This window comes from Danio rerio, chromosome 5, assembly GCF_052040795.2.
Source record: "Danio rerio strain M-AB ecotype USA chromosome 5, GRCz13ab, whole genome shotgun sequence".
NCBI lineage: Eukaryota > Metazoa > Chordata > Actinopteri > Cypriniformes > Danionidae > Danio > Danio rerio.
This window is the reverse complement of record NC_141025.1, coordinates 68474908-68497050: the sequence shown is the minus strand read 5'-3', so window position 1 is coordinate 68497050 and position 22143 is coordinate 68474908. Positions and strand designations below refer to the sequence as shown.

At 37.7% G+C, this 22143-nt stretch overlaps 2 protein-coding genes across 15 annotated transcripts in view; one reads left to right on the top strand and one right to left on the bottom strand.

Moving 5' to 3' along the window:
- The window catches only part of doc2b (double C2-like domains, beta), a 408709-nt gene that overhangs the window by 31106 nt on the left and 355460 nt on the right, over positions 1 to 22143 (bottom strand). The gene's annotated exons all lie outside the window — the stretch shown is intronic.
- si:ch211-209a2.2 overlaps positions 1 to 22143 on the top strand; it is a 142069-nt gene that overhangs the window by 54247 nt on the left and 65679 nt on the right. Inside the window, exons 8-9 of one of the 6 annotated variants that reach the window (XR_015492048.1) lie at positions 15727 to 15890; positions 15982 to 17235. The exons of 2 other annotated variants lie outside the window; for them this stretch is intronic. The gene's annotated coding sequence lies outside the window, so the exon portion shown is untranslated. Of the gene's footprint in view, positions 1 to 1340; positions 1804 to 13490; positions 15201 to 15726; positions 17236 to 22143 lie in introns of those variants that run through there. 3 more of the 6 variants (XM_087254639.1, XM_087254640.1, XM_087254641.1) reach the window with 3 other exon arrangements.

Genomic DNA, 22143 nt, shown 5'->3' with positions numbered 1-22143 from the left:
TACTTTTTAAATGCTTTAAAATGATTTTTATAAATATAAAAAATATATAGAAATGGCCAAAATTTTATTTATAGAACATGTATTAAAAATATTTAAGTATTAATTTATACAAATGTTTTAAAAATATAACTAATATGTTCTTTTGTACACAGGAATTAATAGTTTGTTACAATGTACTTAATGTGTAAATCATGTATTTACTGTGTACTTAAGCTTGATTAAATACATGTATGTAATTACACCTGTAATTAACTTTTGTAATTACATTTGTAAATACACTGTTGAGCATCCCTTTCACCTTAACCCACCCATAAACCTACCCATACCACCAAACCTGTCCATAACCCAACCTCTATCCCAACTCAAAAGCACCACAAGTGTTCTCAAATACATTATAAACACAGTAAGTAAATTGTATTTATTTTTTGATGTAAGTACATAGTAGTTTAGGACACTTAATATAAAGTGGCACCATACTTTTATACATAATACTTTCCCAGGCCGAATGTCAGCAACATGCAATTTAGGAATGTTTGCGGTTTTGTCTTAGTGACTTAGTCCTCTTGACTATCCTCAACATTTCACTGATTTAGAAGCTAGTTTTAGAGCTAAAATGCTCTGTGAAATACTTTCAGAGCAAAAATCGAGGAGACACACCTATTACTTTTAAGATTTTCTCCTAAATCAGCAGGTTAGGAGCTACTTTTAGTTTTGCGAATATGGGATTTGGGATTTAGTCTTTACATGTTAGCTGAAGCAGAGTTTCTCAATCCTGTTCCTGAAGGCACACCAACAGCATACATTTTCAACCTCTTCCTAATCAAACAAACCTGAATTAACTCATCAGAACATTTGAAGAGACTCCAAAACCTGAAATGAATGAGTCAGATAAGGGAGACATCCAAAATATGTACTGTTAAAGTGCCTCCAGGAACAGGGTTGGGAAACACTGAGCTAAAGTATACATCATATCAGCATATTAAGCTTATGTAGCATGTTTACATGAAAATACCCCTTCAAAGCTTTCAAAATTCATTATGTATACTCGTGTAAGAACTGCTCTGACCCATGTCTGAACTCAGCCTAAGAAATATATGGAAAAGTGCTTCCAAATATCCATTCAAGTGCTTAAGGCAGGCATCGCAAACTGATTCCACACCACCTGTGCTTGAAAAGCATCTTCTCAGTCAAATGCAAAGTGTGACTGAAAGCATTAATTCAGAATATCCCATATAGTCAGAATCCATAGCATGGGAGGAATTTTGTGCTATCTGTTCACTGTAGATGTTCATTTGCATTCAACTTGCTCTCTGTGAAATGAGTTTTTGTGCTATTTGCAGAATCGGCAAGAAGCTCTTGATATGTGGGAGTCGGAACAAAGATGCAGCCTCTTTTAGTGTTGTACTGGTCAATAACAACATTTTACTGATACAGATGAGTAATTCACACATGAGAAAAACCTTACTGTTGACGTCTCTCATTTACAGTAAGAACAGACGGTCAGAAAAACAAATCCATGCGTTTAAGATTGTGATGAATCGGTCAACAGCAGAAAGATCGTTTCACCAAAACATGAAAATGTTCTGTTTACTCAAGTGTTCTTTAAATATCAGTTAAAATTATGTTTCCCTTCTGTTAAAGACAACTATCAAACAGACTATCATTAATAAAATTGATGTTTTAAAATGTCAATCTGCTAAAAGGACACAAAACACCACAAAAGAACTTTCAAATGACATATTATTTTAAGTCTTCTGGTTTTATGTATATGTATGGAGTAGATTAAAATAGAAGTCATTTACTAAATACTGTCTCAAGTTCTTAAATCTCAATCAAACTTCCCCAAACATTTATTCCTGGCACATCATTATATAGTAAACCCATGAGAACTGAGTTTATGCTCTTTCTATTTTCACATTGCTTTGTGTCATTGTTCCATTATTTTAGGATCTGTTAATTACAAAAACATACAGGGCCAAATAGAGACATTGCATTTTGGAGTCTGCATTAAATTCAATTTTAAAAAGTGACTTTATAGACATAGTGTGAATTACAGGGGAGTTTAACCCCCCTAGTTAACACCTAATCCCCCCTGAAGGATGTCAAAAGAAGATGTGAAGGGAACATGCCCTTTAAATAGTGGAAAATAGTTTGCACTGGTCTGAATTAAAAATAAGTATACTATTTCATAACACTGTCAATGCAGGATTGCACCCAGCAGGGAAAATATTCAGTCAGCGCTCTGAAACGGGTAGATTTAGCCTAACGATAGAAACAGTAATTCTTTAAAAGACACATTTTTTCTTGTAAAATAGGTGTTGTTATATACATATGCTAAAAAAGTAAGTAAAATAGACTCAAAGGGCTCTATTTTATTTATCTAAATGCTCTAAGCCAGTGGTCCCCAACCCCCAGTTCTGTGGGTCAATTGGTACGGGTTTGCATAAGAAATCATTAATTATTTCAGATTTTATTATTATTATCTAAGCCTGAACGAGCTTTGAGTGCCCAACTTGAGTGCCCAAATTAAACCCACAAACTACCAAAATGAGTAAGAAACAGACATCTTTGGAAAGTTTCTTTGCAAAAGGCAAAAGCCCAGTGAAGGACCAATGGACTGCCAAGGAATGAATCCGCAACCCATTTGTCAACAAATCAGGTGAATTCAGCATGTCTGTGCAAGAAGATGATCAACTGCTGAAAATCGCAAATGACCTCAGCCTTTTAGGGGGCGTTTATATATTGCGTCTTTTCCGTGTGCAAGTTTGCTTTTCAAAAGGAGGAAAACATTGGAAGCAGCACACTTGCGCCTTCTGGATGCACAAACATCTCCTTTCAGAATGCAGAGGGAATGACATGAACTGATAATCAGCTTCATAGTTAAACTACTTAAGAGCAAGTTTTGGATGCACCATAGTGGAAACGGAGCAAGGAAATGGATTTGTTTGTGCTTGAGGCTAAAACATACAATACAGAATGAGCCATATTCCACCAAAGCCCCCAAAGGTGAAGATGGTGTGGGAGGAGGTAACGTTTTTTTTTAATGTTCATGCAGACAATAATCTTATACTTAAATCCATTAATTTTTCTTATTTAAAGATTTTTCTGTGTGTAAAAAGAAATGTGTACAAATCTGTTTACTTTGAACCCACCTATTGCTAATGCATATTTAACAAAAAATAAACCCCTTGTGCTATTGACTTTAGACCGGCTTTTAGCTGGTTAATGGCACTGTCTATTTCTGTTGCCTCAAAATAGCAACATGCCGACAATGCGTCTTCACTTAAATAATGTGAAGAAAATGTGATTTTGATTCAGCATAACGGATTCATTTAAGTAAAAATAAAATATAAGTGATCATACCAAACTTAGTATTTTAATTGGTTAAAAAAGTCTTGCTGGCAAATTGTTAAACCTAATGGTAAGAAAGACAGTGGCAATGTAAAAAAAGATTTAAAATGACAAATAGTTTGGGACTGCTGTGCTGATCCAGACAGCAAAATCTAGACACATTTTCACTCCAGACACGTCTACTCGTTTCAAGGTCTAGCATAATCCTCAAGCTCAACACATCATAACAAGACAGATTCCCACTCTAACAAATGTCATAAAACCCCACAAAAACTAAGGCAGGCAACTGTTAAAGTGCAGGTTTATGATCTAAAAAACTCTTTCATATAAGATGCTTACATAGAGAATCACATCATAAGGATGGATGTCCAACAATATACTTTAAACAGACGAGGCAGATTTTAGAATTTCAGCCTGAGCTGTGGTGTATTCAGTTGCACTTTCATTTATTATACAGATGAGAAAAGAGGAAAGCTCCATTTGAAACCTGCTTTATAAGAGATCACTACTGGCAATAGGAATAATACTGCATGGTATTTGCTTAAATTATATCAAATGCTTGTTTCCTATTAATTTTTATTAAGTATTCTATGAATACTGCCTGCTTTCTATGCACGTTTTCTCAAAATACGATAAAGCATTTTGGAGCATTTTTAATTTTGAGAAAGGACCTTTTTATTTATAAAAAAACACTTAAAGGCAAGAGCCTTATTTGTCAAAATGTGGGTTACTTTAAATCTGCCTCAATATGAATTTTACTCAATCAAAACCAGTCTAGGGTGAGCTTCAGGTTCACTTGGGTTGTTGGATAGAAAAACATTTTCATTCAAAACCTTTATTTTTCTTTAATTAAAGACAGCAAATCATATAGAGGCCGCTGTGCTCATTGGAACTTTCAGAGCAGCAGAAACGTTTCTGTAACCTTCCCCAGCCTTGTGCCTTGAGACAATCCTGTCTCGGAGATCTACAGACAATTCCTTTGTCTTCATGCTTGGTTTGTGCTTTGACATGCACCGTCAACCCTGAGACCTTATATAGACAGGTGTATGCCTTTTCAAATCATGTCAGATCAACTGAATTTACCACAGGTGAATTCAATTAAGCTGCTGAAACATCTCAGGAATGATCAGTAGAAACAGAATGTAGGTGAGCTCAATTCAGAGCTTCACGGCAAAGGCTATATACATGTGATTTTTAAGGTTTTTTTATTTATAATACATTTTTTAAAATTTTAAAAAACTCTTTTTTGAAAAACTGACTTTTTTCACATTTTTTGATGGGGTTTTGTCTGCATAATTTAGAGGAAATAAATGAATTGAATCCATTTTGGAATAAGGCTGTAACATAAAAAAATGTGGAAAAAGGGAAGCGCTATCAATACTTTCCGGATGATCAATACTTTCAAACTTGATTGAAAAGGTGCAGTCATAGTTGAAATTATTGGCACATGTGGTAATTATGAGCAAAAAAGCCTGTTATAATAAAAGGTAACTGTTTATCCCTTTTAATTTTTCATCTTTGAAATATTCAACTTTCATTAAAATAAAACTACAGAAAAAGCCCATCATCAAATTAGTGTTTTATCCCTCCAAAACATGTTTGCCACAATTACTGGCAGCCATAGACATTTCTATTCATATTTAGATGTTTAACAAACTAGCAGGAGCTAGGAAGCTTAACAAACTAGCAAGTGTTTGATAGATAATGGCTAAAGCTTTGGAAATCTCAATTTCTACAGCAGTAATTATAAAGACCCAATTAAATCATGAATCTGCTTAAAAGAGCATGTGTGTCTACTGTATTTTGTCTTGATGCAGAAAAATCATTTGAGCATCCAAATAATCTCTGATGATTGCAGATGGAAAATTGCAGAAATTAGCAGAGTCCTGGGGGTCAGATTTTGAAGAGAGAGAATAAAACCTACTGTATGCTCTCATTTATTAAAAATAACTGCAGCTTATTAATTTGCCAGACGCTGCTGGACCTTCAAACAGTACAGCTTTTATTAACAGACCAAACTAAAAAGCTGTTTTTCAGCCAACACACCAGATTTGCTTGGTAGACGCAGGGATAGAAAAGTACCTCATGTTCAACAATTAACACCACTGCTGGATCTTGAATTTTCTGGGCTTCTTTTTATGCTAGAGGTCCTGTACAGATGCGAAATAATAAAACCTCTCTGCCTCTACTAGAACTAGACTATTGTTGGATCTTCCTTAAGAATCACAGAACAATAATGCAATACAAACATCAAAATCAACACAGAAGTGGTAAATGAACACAAAAGTAAGTTTGTGCCATCACCAGCACAGTCATCTGACCAAAACCCTATGAAAAGTGAATGAGTGAAGTGAGGAGTACATTAAAAGGCACCAGATAATCTAGGCTGATCTCACGAGGAAACATAAGTATTTTATGTTATGTCAGTTTAGTGACTAATTTTAGTTGTATGAAAATGTAAGATTTTTAAAAGGAGGTGCAGCATCAAACCCCATCCCCAAGCCCAGCCGTTATTGGGGGAATAAGCAAATTATACTACATTGTATGAATGACATTTAAGGAATTTATACAAATGAGCCACTAAAAAGTGAGATAGCATTGAATAATGTGAATGATCTAGAGATATTGTGTCTGAAAATGCAGGAATGGTTTTATGGCCTGTTTCCTCTGAGTGTTACAGTACGGTACGGTTCGGTATGGGTCACTTTTATCAAGCTTGTGTCTGCAATGAGGTACTATTGCAGACATCCCAATGTAGGAAAAGTCTGTGGGACATCGATGATTTGCGGGAGTTGGGCGGGGGAGCAACGTGTATGAAGAGCGGGGAGGCGGTTGGGTGGGGAGTGCACGACAGATGAAGGGGGGGGGGGGGGGGGGGGTGCATGACGCAATTGAAGAGCGGATGGTATGCGTCGTATTTGAAGAAGGGGGTGGGGGGTATGTGGTTATGGCCGATTTTCCTTTCCCTTGGGATGTCTGCCATTGGTACCCTTTTGGTGAGTGTAGTTTACAAGTTTCAGTCGACGTCATTCTCGGTCAAGGAAATGTCAAAGTAAGGCTGTATAGGTCGTTCACATATCATCCGAGAAACACTTCTCACAAAACAGATGCTTTATACACATAAATACTTATAAATATTATAAATTATACATAAATATTACATATAATTGTTCATTACTAACTATTCCATAAACATGATACCTGCAGATCAATGATGCAGTGCAAAATAGCCTACTGTAACGTCTGCAATTATATAAAATAAATAAATAAGTGCAACAAATGCTTACAGCAAGAAGGTTGCTGGTTTAGGCCTCAGCTGGGTCAGTTGGCATTTCTGTGTGGAGTTTGTGTCACAGTCACCAGCGATCTAGCAAATGCAGATTGTTGAAGAACTACAAATATGCCAGCAAAGGAACTACAAGTTCCAGTCATACACCGCTCACACGCACCTGTTCAGTAGTTTAGTAGATTACACACACTTACTGCTGGGAGCTGCTCATGAACTGATTACATGGACTATATTCACAGCACACAAGCATACCTCTTGTTTTACAGTTTTGTGACATTACGACGCGTTTTCCTTGCTCTGCCTAACCATGTTTTTGACCCTCGCCTTGTTTGTTTATGTTGTCTGCTGCCTGCCTGTACTGACCAATCCCCTTTGTTTTTGTCTACGACTCTGGGTTTGCCTGCATACATCTGTTTGATCCTGATTGTGACCGTTGCTTGCCTGACCATTCTCAATAAACCTGTGTTTGGATCCGCACCTCCCTTGTCAGCGTCCACTTTACATGACAGAATGCATGATCTCCCTATGTTCACGTGGGTTTCCTCCGGTTTCTCCCTCAAGTCCAAAGACATGTGGTGTAGGTGAACTGGGTAAGGTAAATTATTCATATGGGTATGCGTGTGAACGTGAGTGTATGGGTGTTTCCCAGTGATGGGTTGCAGCCGGAAAGGCATCTGCAGTGTAAAACACAAGTTGGCGGTTCCTTCCACTGATTAATAAAGGGACTAGGTCGAAAAGAAAATGAATAAATGGAAAAAAGAAAACACTGGGCATTTGTTGCTTCTGTTGTACCGAACTCGTATCGAAACAGTGATTTCAAAACTAAAATACATACCAGACCGTGACTTCTTAAATATATTTATACTACATAATAAATCAAGCTTTAATATTTTAACAACTACTAAGAGAAATAAAAAAAATCCAATGTGTACACAGCAGTGCAGAGGCCTCTCTTAATAAGCTCTAGCAATGCCTACAAGATCAATTGATTTGAGTTACACAACCCTGTCGATAATGGATGGAAGAACACAGACAGAATCGCTCTCAATTATTTCAGCACTGAATTCCTGAACACTTGTTCAATTCCCATCTGCAAGTAAGTTGTGTTTGTTGAGTTTGCAACATACCATTGCTATTTTGAAACAGTTGAGCCTGGCTTCAGTAGCTTAGCTCTCCAAAGACTTTCAGGTAAACAGGCAATCATTGTTTCTTCCACCGTTCGCTCTCAGATTGATAAAGGTCTTGAAGGAGGCGCAGGGCAGCCCGATCACTGCTCAGGCATGGCTGAAAGGTCTGCTTGATAAAGGCACCTTCCCCTAGCTGTGGTACATGCCGACAGGTTTGTTTCCCCCAGACGGCCATGTGTGCTGGATTGCTCTTCATGCTGTTTGTAAAACGAGGCTTTTTTTCCTAATTTTCGCTGATTACCTTAGTGTGTTTGTGTAATACCATCTGTCCTCTTAAAGGGTCACGAAACACCAAAACACATTTTTTGAGCTGTTGACATTCGTATATGTGTCCCACACTGCTAAAAACAATATTAGGACACATTTTTTCACTAAAAAGTGAAAATTGGTTGTTTTTGCGTTATTTCGAGCAAATTCGTACTTCCGGTTTGAAACAAATTTTTGAAGCTGCGTCACGGCCATGAGATAATAGCGTGTATTCCAGCGTGTGGACTGGACGTCTGTACCAAGGCATCCCGTATTACGTTTCTGAGTGTGTTGCATTCATTCATGAGTATGGCTTGGTTCAAACCAATCAGCGCGCTCCATTATGAATGTGCTGGAACTTCATTAATATGCATGCTAGCTTTCTTAGACTGGACCTGAAACAGTGTTCAGACGGCAGAGAGACAACACACGTCGTGAAAATAAGAATTGTTTGGAGAAATGGGTTGCCAGTGTTGCTTTCATAATGTGAAGGTTTTGTTTTAATTTTCTCTCTATAAGACGCTGCTAGACTCACGTGTGGATCCGTAGACGCGACGCGCGGCAGAAATTCATTTGTTTGAAACATTTTTTACTCAAGAGCATTTCTTATCAATGGTGAGATCCAGATTTGCTGCTCGTCTCCTTTAAAAAAGACGCAGCTCCAGTATGTGGTGATTGTCCTGTCTACAGATTCGGTAAGAGTGTGCGATCAGCGCCCCTTTTTTTGTTCGTTCAGATAGCAAAGTTATAGTTCATATGGTCAGCTGTACCCTTTCAGTGTTTACAGACAGACCTTAGTCAAAATGATTTCTAAGTTACTTAGTTTACAGTACGTTAATATTTCTACAATATTGAATGGTCCGCTGTAAACGCTGCTCTATGAGTGTAAACACGACCGCCGACCGCCGTATTGGGGGTGGGGGGAGGGTTGATGGCTCTTTAAATAAATGTGCAGGATTTTTATACAATCACATTACATTGTGTATTTCTGGTTGACCTGAAGGTAATTATGATACTCTGTGCACTGGAAGGGATGCCATTCTATTTGTGTTTTACTGTTTGATAAATCCCTCGGACAGATTTTCAACTTCTTGGTGATTAAAAGTGGTTATAAAACACTTGGCAAGCTGGCTATTAGTAATGAAACAAAGACTTTTGATTTCTGTCTTCTATAGAAACTTTACTTAATAATGTAACATTTTATTTGAAACACATTCACCGATAGGATTCCGCTGTTAGGTCGCCATCTTGTAATCAGATGCAGAAATTAATTCGGTGTGCCAATTCACAATGCATTTTGGGCATTTTCTAGCAAATAAGGGTTGTACACAACACAAATATACACAAGTGCATTGAGTGCACTTCATAGCATCCACTTTGATTTTAGACACCACTAGAAATGGCTGCTCCCTCAAATAGTGCACTACGCTAAGGGTATAGGACAAGGATATCCAAACTTGGTCCTGGAAAGCCGGTGTCCTGAAGAGTTTAGCTCCAACTCCAATCAAACACACGTGAACCAACTAATCAAGCTCTTACTAGATATACTAGAACAGGGATGTCCAGACTCTGTCCTAGAGCGCCGGTGTCCTGCAAAGTTTAGTTCCAACCCCAATCAGACACACTTGAGCTAGCTAATCAAACTCTTACTAGGCAGTCTAGAAACATCCTCGCAGGTGTTTTGAAGCAAGCTGGAGCTAAACTCAGCAGGACACTGGCCCTCCAGGATCAAGTTTGGACACCACTGGTATATGGGGGGTCTCTTTAACCTCTTAAGACCCAAGGAGTTTTTTTACATGAATTTTTTTTCTCTTTGCTATTTGGGCTCATTGGAACTTAATTAGAATAAAAACCTAAGCATCATATTTTGATATGATGTACTTTTAGAGAAAAATGATGTCCATATGGACTCGTGGTACGCATTTGCATAAAACACTTTTCCTGACTGTTTTTAAAGCAGTAATAACACGTATGCTTTAAACATGTTTTGACTATCAGAGAGTAAAAACAACATTAGTTGCCCATTATGGACAGTTATAATAGTGCTTGGGATATTTCATATGCTGCTATACAGTTGCAGGATGACACTGCATGTCTGTAACAAAATATAAAACATTCAAAGTATTTTAAATAGCCACTTAAGAGCTAAAAAGTGCTGTCTACATATGTGGCCACTAAGCCCTAGGAGGTTAAGGCAAGTCATTTCACTCTTTGACACTCTTTGAAGTGCCTCATGGGCATGTAAGTGCAGTTTCTATAGCTTTTATTAGAAAAACATTAAGTTCTTCAATCCAAACTGTTTTAAAGGCTTCCTTCAGTATAGTGTCCATATTGAACGTTGCATTTTTCCATGTTGAAAACTATACAAGTGACATGTTTTGTGTATAGATTGATAAACTGATGTGTTAAAGGCACAATATTAAGAGTTTTATATTCAAATATCGAAAACAAACTGAAACAGTGTTATATTTTCTTGACATGTACTTACTTTACATTATCAAAAATCTTTCCAACAGTGTTTATATTTATAGAACTTTTCAATGATCTGTGTATTGGATGATGATTTTAGAATAGAATTAGAGCTTTAGAATATAATTTACTTTGGTAAAATGCAGACATAAAAGTTGTAGCACAGTTGTGCCCAAACTCTGTCCTGGAGGGCTGGTATCCTACAGATTTTAGCTCCAAGTTACCTCAACACACCAGCATGGATGTTTCCAGAAAGCCTAGTAAGAGCTTGATTAGCTCGCTCGGTTGTGTCTGATCAGGAGTGGAACTAAACTTTGCAGGACACCGGCCCTAAAAGACAAAGTTTGGGCAGTGCTGTTGTAGCCAATGACTCAACAATACTTAAATAAAGGGGATCAATATTGTAATTTTCAAGACCGAAACTGGCAATAGAGAGTGAAGTGAAGTCTTGCATGCGTTTTAATAGCCTGCCAGACACCTTTAAATGAATATTGACTGAATCTTCTACTATTGATCTAGCTAGTCATAATGTGCAACAACTGTTCATGCCAGCCACTGAGCTAATACACACATATACAATATGAAACATTCATTCATCCATTTTGGCTTAGTCACTAATTTATCATGGGTTGCCACAGCGGAATTAATCGCCAACTATTCTGGCATATGTTTTTACGAAGAGAATGCCATTCCAGCCGGAAACCAGTACCGGGAAACACCCATACACTCTTACATACACACACATTCTGTTCATTCAATTCACTTACAGCGCATGTCTTTAGACTGTGGGGGAAACCGGAGGGCCTGGAATAAACTTACGCAAAAACCGGGAGAACATGCAAACTTCACAGAGATATCCCACTGTGCCACCCCAATATAATTTTTTTTTAAATTTGGGAGGCTTTGACCATGTAAAACCACATTGTATTACCACACAATTTAATAAAGTGACCTGTTATTTACATATTTTATCTGTCAATTACAGCTATTTCATTGGAGTGTAATAAAATAACGTGATCTTAAATGATCAGATTGCAGTGTTTCCATGAATCCATGAACATGATTTGTAGTTAGTGACAGAATAGCTCCAATACTTGATGTTTATATGACTTTATATTTATTTAATATTATTTAAATATTTTTAAAATTAGTGTTGAATAACTTTTTATTTCACTACATTTTGTGCCTTTTTGATGACACAAATGTTGATGGACTGCAATCAGGCCCGGATTGGCTAATCGGGCCGGTCTGTTTTTTGGCCGTGAGGGCCTGTGTCCCTAGCTCCAGAATCTGTTGCTCTCAGCAGTCACACTTTTTTCAAATTAATTAATTTATTTACTTCACCACAATCTTCTTATTCATTATTTTACCAGCAGTGCTCTTTTTATCTATATGCAGTCTGCAGGTTAATGATGATATAACTCAGATGAGTCACCTCTAGATATACAGTTGTTGTGGTCCAGTGGTTAGCACGTTAGGTTACGACGCCACCGACCTGGGTTTGATCCTCGTATGAGTAATTTAAGTTTTTCATTTTTATTGTTAAGACATATAATACTGTTAGGGTTGTTGAACATTTGAAGTTCTAAAGCAGCAGTTTTCTCAAGAAAAGACGTGATAGTGTAATTAGAAATTACGGAATTGGATATGACCTTATTTTAATATAGTCAGTCGTGAACTGAGGTGGGCCGGTCTGAGGCTTGAAACTCCAGGGCTGAAAAGGAGTCCCACTCCGGCCCTGACTGCAATGTTATCTGACTTTCATCCACAAAATAATTACCCCACACAATTGAGTTTAAAGCACTATTTTTTTCTGAAAAACAATTGTGAAAAGTAAAAATTTAAAGCTAGTGTGGCCCAAAACAGACAAAATTTGCATTCAGAAGATATAAAACAGATACAAACATGTAAAGCTTGTAGTATATCACTTTCGGCAAATGGTCTCGTTGAATACATTTTAGTTTTAAAACACATATGTTTTGCTATGGTTACACCTTCCGTCCACACTACCCCAGAGCTTTCGAGGCCTGAAAACGGAGCGTTTTGAAAATCCTGAAGAGGCTGTTTTATTTTTAAAACGCTGCTGCTGTGTGTCAGTGTGGATGGGGGAAAACGACATCTAAAAACGAAGGCATTTGAAAATGGAGGCGTGACTGCTGACATGCGCGCTACCTGATTGGGACTTTTTCTGAATATTAAGTAAACAAAGTTCAGACTTCACAAGTTCATAACGTACTCCCGAGGACGTGAGGACACGTCAGATAAATCTTCAAATGTAACGGCAGTGTACTTTTATAACATCATTCACCCTGGCTATGTTTCACTATCTTAACAATAAAATAAAAACATGACATGATTTTTTTTTTATATTAACAACTTAATCATAACAGACACCAAAATTGTTAAGGCATCATAAACATATTTATGAGTCATCTTCACTGTGTGCAAATTTATAACAAAACGGAGCCTAATAACTGCCTCCTTTCATTTCCATTGAAAAATATGAAACATTAGGATCACTGTGTGGTTTGGGCAATACGTGCTTAATGTCAGGCTATATGCACATAATAAAGACTATCAGAGATAATATAAGATCAGAGAAAATGCATGCAATCTGTAAGCATTTTAATAATCAATAATAATTATAAAAGTACAATAAGTTTATACAATAATAAATAAATAAATAATAAATAAATAAATAAATACATAAATAAATTAATAATAAATAAATAAATAAATAAATAAATAAATAAATAAATAAATAAATAAGCGCAAGCAATCGTTCAAACGTGCAGAATCATTGCAAATTAATATATTAACTTATCTTTGTGCTCAGCCAAAACACGTTACGTGAGAACAAGTAGCCTAATAGATTTAAAAGACTGCCATGTTAGATATAGGTCTACTACACAAGATGAACTACTATACATTGTGTATTACAATTACAGAGAGATGAGATCCAGCGGCAGATTTGGGAAGGACTGGCCGACGTTCGGCTGCTCTCAGCTGGGCAGGTGTGCTCAGAGCTCCTGCTGACTTCCTGGAGCTCAGAGGCGAGAATACACTCAAGCTGCTTTCAGTGCATGCCAGAGTGTGTGTGTATGGTCACATGTTGCGCGTTTTCAGCGTTGTAGTGTGGATGGAGAGCTTTTCAGAAATGCTAGATGAAAAACCAGCTCGGATGTGGATCGTTTTCATTATAAAACGCTGTCTTAAAACTAAAACGTAGAGTGTAAATGGGGCCTTACACTACAGTTTCTCATCACATCAACCCAATCAAATGCTCTCTAGTATCTGTAATGCCCCGCCCCCTTCAAGACGCTTCTCATTTGCTTTGATAAAAGATGATAAAATAAAACACTATTGGCTGTTTATTAAAAAGGGGAGGAGCTATTCCCAGCCTCTTATTGTGCTTCGATTACATCAAACATTGAAAAAATATGCACATTTCAAATGACTTCACAGGATCTTTAAGAGTTTATGAAGACATCCACATTGTAATATGCAAAAATTTTACATGAATTTAGTTTATTTTCTGCTTAATGAAGGTTATGAGGAAAATGAGCAAACTATTGACATTAGTCAGAAATAGAATTTTTCTAATGGCGCCCTATTATAGTAGTCTTTGTTTTAATATGCAAAGACAAATGAGAGGTAAATCACAACCAGCTGCATTTAATTGTCTGCAAATGTTTTAGAAAACGTGTTTGCAAATAGTACTTTTTAAAAGTCTTTCTTTGGTATAAAGGCATGAGAGGTTAGGCACTTGTGTGGGCGATTTGGCTTTGAATGGAGCTGTCACTGTCTGAGATGATGTTGGCAATGGAGGTATGCCTTTCCAATGAATCGCATGCTTTTCATAGTCACGGGAGGAGTTCGGCACAGCCCGCCATTAAAACACCACTTTGATGTTCATCGGCAGCACATGAAGATGGCGGGCAAATGAGGTTTGGTGGAATAATGGGAACGAGCGAATGCTGGAGTGAGATAACACCTCACAGCGCTATTGTGTGAAAGTGTGAAAGACTGAAGCCTGACATCATGTACATGCCTGACTTACATTGTGAGAGCACTGCCGGTCTGTTTGCCTGCAAAGTTTTCCCGGCTTTGTGTGATTTTAAGATCATTTGTTAATAATGAAATTCTAAGACTATATGAAAAAACTTATGTACAGCGGGGAAAACAAGTATTGAACACATGAATTGCTCAGGTGTGAGTTTTTCACAGACTTCTGTGGGTCTCGTCTATCAAATCCTGAACTTTTATTTTGTATTCTATATGGATTTAAGTCAGGTGATTGGCTGGGCCATTCTACAGCTTGATTTTCTGTGTTTTGTTCACCCTGGTTTCATCTTCATCATCCTGCTAATGTAGATGTTGGACTGAAGCAGCTAATATTCATTTACAATGACGCAGGGCAGAGGGTTGCTGAAGACCTACTGAGAGATTTCAGTTCTGTCTGGACTTTCACTGCCTTTCTATACCTTCTTCATGTGTTCAGTACTTCCTTGTGTCATTTCATTTTATTACGCATAATTTTTTTTTTACAATTTGTAAACTATTTAGATTTGTTTTCTTTGCATATATAGATTTCTTTGGTTGTTACCAACATCTGGGGAAAATTTCAAGTCAATGGCACCTTAATAAAAATGCTTTCTAAGAAAAATGGTGACGTGCTCAAAGTTCTAAAATTACTTCAGTTTTATTTTCGTTCATTCATTCATTTTCTTGTCGGCTTAGTCCCTTTATTAATCCGGGGTCGCTACAGCGGAATAAACCGCCAACTTATCCAGCAAGTTTTTATGCAGCGGCTGCCCGTCCAGCCGCTACCCATCTCTGGGAAACATCCACACACACACTCATACACTACGTACAATTTAGCCTACCCAATTCACCTATGTACCGCCTGTCTTTGGACTGTGGGGGAAACCGGAGCACCCAGAGGAAACCCACGCGAAGGCAGGGAGAACATGCAAACTCCACACAGAAACGCCAACTGAGCCGAGGTTCGAACCAGCGACCCAGCAACCTTCTTGCTGTGAGGCGACAGCACTACCCACTGCGCCACTGCCTCACCAGTTTTATTTTCGTTTAAATAAAAAAAAAATTGATCAAGAGACAAAGTTTAAGCTTCTCTAAACAAACCAGGAGTGGCTGTAAGCCATTTACATCTTTTTGTTTTAGAGGAAAATGGGAGGACGTGTGACATCTGCATGCAGATAGAAGGAAACATTATATTTCTTGAAAATGGAAGCCAGGAGGAGCATATACAGGGTGAACATTACAGGCCTAAGGATTGATCCCTGTGGAACTCCACATTTGAGAGGAATACTGTAATGTAATGTAATGTGAGTATTTATATAGCACATTTATCATGTAAGGCTATACATCTAAAGTGCTTCACAATCATGAGGGAGGGTCTCTCTACACCACCACCAGTGTGCAGCATCCACTTGGATGATGCGACGGCAGCCACAGGACAACAACGCCAGTGCACTCACCACACACCAGCTATAGGTGGAGTGGAGAGACAGTGATCGAACCAATTTTGTGGATGGAGGGAATTTGGACAGGACACCAGAGTTACATCCTTACTGTTTACGAGAAGTGCCATTATTGATAGCCAGTGTGCACACTAAAACATCTATTGGTCAGATAAGAACGAAACCACTCTAAAACTATGCCACAAAGGCCCACAGCTGTCAATAGACTTGTCAACAGGACCTTGTGGACAATCAGGCCAACAGCAGAACTTAAATCCAATAAGACTAATGCCATAGATTTCCCAGAATTTGTAAAAATGTGGCTTGATACTCTTAGAAGTGCAGATTTGGTACTGTGTAATGCCTTAAAACCAGATTAAAATGTCTCATGGACCAAATTTAAAGTCAAATATGTTTGTAATTGAGTCAAAACAACTTCCTTATGGATCTTTAAAATAAAAGGTGGATTAGAAATAGGCCAAAAATTACAGAAAGAGGCTGGATAGAGGTTTGTTTTTTAAGATATGGTGTCACTACACCACATTTGAAACTGTTCGGGAAGGAGCCAGTAGACAAACATTTGTGGATCACCAGTAGCAGACCAGAACCAATTGTATCCATAACTTGTTTAAAGAAAAAAGGTGGGACAATATCCACATTGAAGGTTTTAAATGGCTAACAATGTCTTAACATAAACTCAAATTAATAAGCTGAATCTCAGACCAAGTGGAAGTTATATATAGCATAGTTAAACATCATTAAATACGTATTCTGAACAAGACAGCTGTGATTTTCTTAACAAATAATCTTCCAAAAACATAGATGGCTCTAAAATTGACTAAGTTGAAGGATTTAAAACAGCGTTAATAGTAGAAAACAGAACTTGAGGTTTGTGACAATTTTTAGTGATAAATTCTGCTAGACATTTGGTTTTAGCTGATGTAGCGGCTTTCTGAAATATAAAATAAGAATTTCTCATAAAATCATAAGAAATCTGAAACTTGCCCTTCTTCCATTTGCGTTCATCTTATCTGCAAGCTGTCTACAGGTCTGAAGTGTTCCCTGGTAAATAAATCCCTTTTTTCCACACTGTCAATCCAAATATTTTTGGTGCATGTCTAATTGATATCTGCTAATATTAGAAAGCTTTAATAATTAGAAAATCCTTATTATAAGTTAGAAATCCTTATTAAACAGAATTGTAGGAAGTATGTTTTTGCACAGCTTTACCTAATAGAATGTTTCCCAATAGTTCCTTTTTGCATTTCAAACACCAGCCATGCTTAAATTTTAGCCACATCGTTACTACCCTGTATGCCATTTAATGTTGATGTTTCAGAGGAAGTGAATGCGACTGTGTCATTTAATGTTAGTCAAAATTTATCTGTTTCTGCAGCTTTTTCATTTGTAACCTCCAGAGCAAACAAGACCGAATCAAACACAGAACAATAGTTATATCACTGGGACGTATAGACAGACGGCCAGAGCTTTACCAGACAAGCTTTATTGATGAAATTGCCAATAGAGGGACAGAAGGAGGAAATAATGAAAATGTAGTTTTTATAAACGCTGGAGGTGAGAAGCTAAATATGCTGCTGTTTGGAGTTTATTTACGTGAAGGACAAGAGCGATCCCTGAAGGAAAAGCCTGCGAGGGAGACTTTTGGTTTCCATGGAAACTGGCTGAGACAGTTCTAAAGAAAAGCAATGGTGAATCATCAGGTGGTTCCTCCTCGGTCTGCATGTCTGCAGACGCGCACACACATCGGCGCTTCACCTCAAAACATTAATCATCCTTTGAGGACTTCAGTGAACTTGTCCATACAGTACATCGAGATCAAATCATCATAAACCCCTTAAGTAATAGTTAGGTAGTGAACACAGTGGGAACACAATTGCTGAACACAATCAACATTAATTAAAATGACAAATCACACAACACATAATTAACTAAAACATACAAACAAACCCTCAACATTCAGAAGGCTCAAATCCTAAGAAAAGAAGATGCACTTCCTGAAGATATATATATATATATATATATATATATATATATATATATATATATATATATATATATATATATATATATAAAACATTTCAAGATGGAGCAACCGGTTCCACAGTACCATCAAAAAAGACTGAAATGATGACATTAAAATCTACCTGGACTGTTTACATGTAGTAGATCTGATAAATAAGGAGGTGTCAGGCCATTTAAGTGTAACCCACCAGTCCTACTGCACCTAACCCATTCTGAGCTGGGATCGAACCGGAGATTCTTTGTATGGGTTGCTCTAACAAGGAGGCTAAAGTCCATGGACTCTAGCGTTTGTCGCTAGATCACCTTCCCTCTCAGACAAGCCCCTACGTATTACCCACCGGTCCAACTGCACCCAACCCGTTCTGAGCTGGATTCAAACTGGCGATTCTTTGTGTGGGAGTCAGTTGCTCTAACAAGGAGGCTAAAGACCAAGGCTGCTTGCGTCTGTCACTAGAGCACCTTTTGAGGTCAGAGGTGTGAGGTTTACCTGCATAGAACTTTGCTAGCTGGCCTCCATCACCTATGGATTTATAAACAAAAACTAACAGCTTCACACGTAAAAGAAGCTCCCGTCTCTATTAACAACATAAAAAGCAAGTCTAAATAAAGTCATAAAACATTACCCCAGGCCTCGGTTAAACCTTTCTAAACTCTAAAAGCATCCCGGCGTCACCTCCCTCTAGCTGTGTTGAATGAACAAGTTTAAGCACAGAACTGTGACCTTTGAAGCGCAGACTCTCTGCCTCATTAATTCACACTCAGTCCAGACAAATCTGGGAGCCTCCAAACCCAGAGCTGCAATCTCAGTGGGAGAAGCCTGAAACTTGTACAATAACTGCTCTTGCTCACTCTGACCTGTCTAGACGGCTCCGACATGGACTTGCTGTTGGACTTTTTAGTGTCTAGCAACATGACAGTATGATCAGAAAAGAGACACTGCAGGTCACTTTGTCCCTGTCTCGTCTCTAATTTAGTTCACTGGCAACATTTTGACATTGTCTCAACCTATATGACTCTGTTATCTATTATTTAGAATAAACCTATATTTAAAGGTCCCCTGATGTGCATTGAAATGCGTAGTTTGGTTCTATGTGTGGAAAATCTCAGCTGAAACATGAAAACAAGGTGGGTCATGATGAGTAGTCCCTACTCTTTAAAAAAAAAACAGCCAATACACATCCAGGTCCATATTTTCCATATATAGGTTTCTCTGTCACAGAAGTCGCCATAGCTGGGTAAACTTAGAGTGCAGTGAATGGGTACAACAAATCTTTTTTTTGTTTTTTGTCTTACAATCCCATTTGCTGAAATAATAAAAGAAAAACTCCATGATGTTGTTTTCAAGACTTTCAGAAAAAGGTCAAAAAATGTGTGAGACTCAAAACGGCAGCCAGAAGAGAGAACAATGTCAAATGTACTGTTCTGCTAATACACTGCATTTCATACGCCTCGCACAAGTAATTTGTTTTTTTGTAATTTGATGCAAAGATGATATATCACATACTTGAATACAAGTTTTAAAAATCAAAATATCAAACGCTTTCAAGGATTTAAGATGCTGAATAAGAGTCTTGTGAAAAGGGTCTATAGCAGTGGTCACCAAACTTGTTCCTGGAGGGCCGATGTCCTGCAGATTTTAGCTCCAACCCTAATCAAACACACGTGAACAAGCTAATCAAGGTCTTACTGGGTATACTTGAAACATCCAGGCAGGTGTGTTGAGGCAAGATGGAGCTAAACCCTGCAGGGACACTGGCCCTCCAGGACCAGGATTGGTGACCCCTGGTCTATAGTCTTTTGGTTTTTTTTTATAACGGCTCTACAAGTCATTGAGCTAAAGTGCATCTGAAAAGTAATACTGAAAGTTTGTGAATACTGGAACAAATTTTGTTCAAGCCTATCAATATTTTTTCAGCATTCATATTTTCAGTGGTTTCATTGGTATATTGGTTTGCAGAGTGCAAAATCACTCCCCAACATTAGATGGCGCTCAGTGAAAAACAGAAATACCACGGAACACAACTTGAAGCTTCTGACACTTGTTTGCTACACAGGAGAAAGTTGTTCAAGCTATTGAACTATTCATATGGTATTTGTTATTGGTTGTTACTGTCACCTTTATTATACAGCTCTTTGTATTCAGACACTAATAAAACAAACAGCTTAAACCTGAAGTAACCACCTGTAGTAATCTTTCCTCTCTGAGTGCACCATACACTTTTCTATAAACACTTACAAGGACTCTCTCCCTCTCTTTATACTTGGGCCGCCCAGGTATATTAACGGCTGTCCAAGTATTTTTAGTGACACATTTTTAAATGTTTTTTTTTTAATATTATTATTATCCTTTTACACTTTTATTGTATCCGCACGATGTAAACAAACATCTGTGATCAATTAAGCAGTGGAAAATCTTTTCTTGTTTACACGTTTAGTTCTGTATGGACGTGAATTGTCAACATTCCCACAGTCAGTGTCAAGTGCACTGTAGACCCACAGAGTCGTGCCTTTTTGGGGCTTACAAATGAGTCCGTCCAGGGTTTCTAAATCTCCTAAAGTGTCCAGGACTCAGCTTTTGCTTTCACTTTATAAAGATATAGTTAATCGTATGAATCAATTTTTGCATTACCTTTTTATTTAAGCCTACTTTTTACTTGGCTTCACAGCTGACAGATGATTGACAAATAATTCATTCTTCATTCAAAACAACTCAGAGATATTTTACTATATACTCGGAGAGGACGAAATGACTGCTCCAAACTGGCTGCAAAATATATGTACACTATTAGTAATGGTTAATCAACGCATTTGCCTTTTTTAAATACATATGGACTACTACTGAAATACTACACTTTTAAAACTTGTATAATTTTTTTATTCATTTATATATATAGTTTTTTTTTTTTTGGCGAGGTAGGTAGTGCTGTCGCCTCACAGCAAGAAGGTCGCTGAGTCGCTGGTTCGAACATCGACTCAGTTGGCGTTTCTGTGTGGAGTTTGCATGTTCTCCCTGCCTTCGCGTGGGTTTCCTCCGGGTGCTCCGGTTTCCCCCAGAGTCCAAAGACATGCGGTACAGGTGAATTGGGGAGGCTAAAATTGTCTGTAGTGTATGAGCATGTGTGTGAATGTGTGTGTGGATGTTTCCCAGAGATGGGTTGCGGCTTGAAGGGCATCCGCTGCGTAAAAACTTGCTGGATAAGTTGGCGGTTCATTCTGCTGTGGCGACCCTGGATTAATAAAGGGACTAAGCAGACAAGAAAATGAATGAATGAATGTATAGTTTTTATTCATTTTCTGTCATTTATTTCTCATTTGCTGCATATTTTATTAATTTGATGATGTTAATATAATACATATTTTATACATCTAAAAGGCTTCGGCATTCGATTTTGCTTTGAACTTGAGAGAGCGAAGCAGATTTCAGTCAGTCGATGCACATGGCTCCTAAATAGTACACAAGTAAGAGAAATAGTGGATTTCTTTTTTATTTCAACAGAAATAAAGTCTTTTTCAACAGAAAAGAAAGAGTATATAAGTATCATAATAAATAAAATTGTTAAAAATGAAATTGTTTTGTTTGTCACATGTTGTTGACTATTTCTGTGATGTGGGTAAATGGATTCAATCTGGCCACCACTGCAATTATATTTCAGACATGTGGGATTATAGCAGGGATGGAGTGTTTAGAAGGTGGGATGCTTCAGATTCTAGAGATCATTTGATACGTCAGAAAAGCTGATGAGGAGCTCAAGTGTGCACAGTGACGTCATCAAATTGGTTAAAAATGCAAAATAGATGCAAAGCATGTTTGGAGCACTTTAATTTGGAGGGGGAACTAGTGCCAATAGTAAACCTACATTTAAGGTCTTTGCATGCTGTCAGGAATAGTAAAGTGTTAAAAGCAAAACTGAAACCCATAAAGGCGACGCATTGGTGCAGTAGGTAGTGCTGTTGCCTAACAGCAAGAAAGTCGCCGGTTCAAGCCTCGGCTGGGTCAGCTGGCGTTTCTGTGTGGAGTTTGCATGTTCTCCCTGTTTTTTGTGTGGGTTTCCTCCGGGTGCTCCGGTTTTCCCAC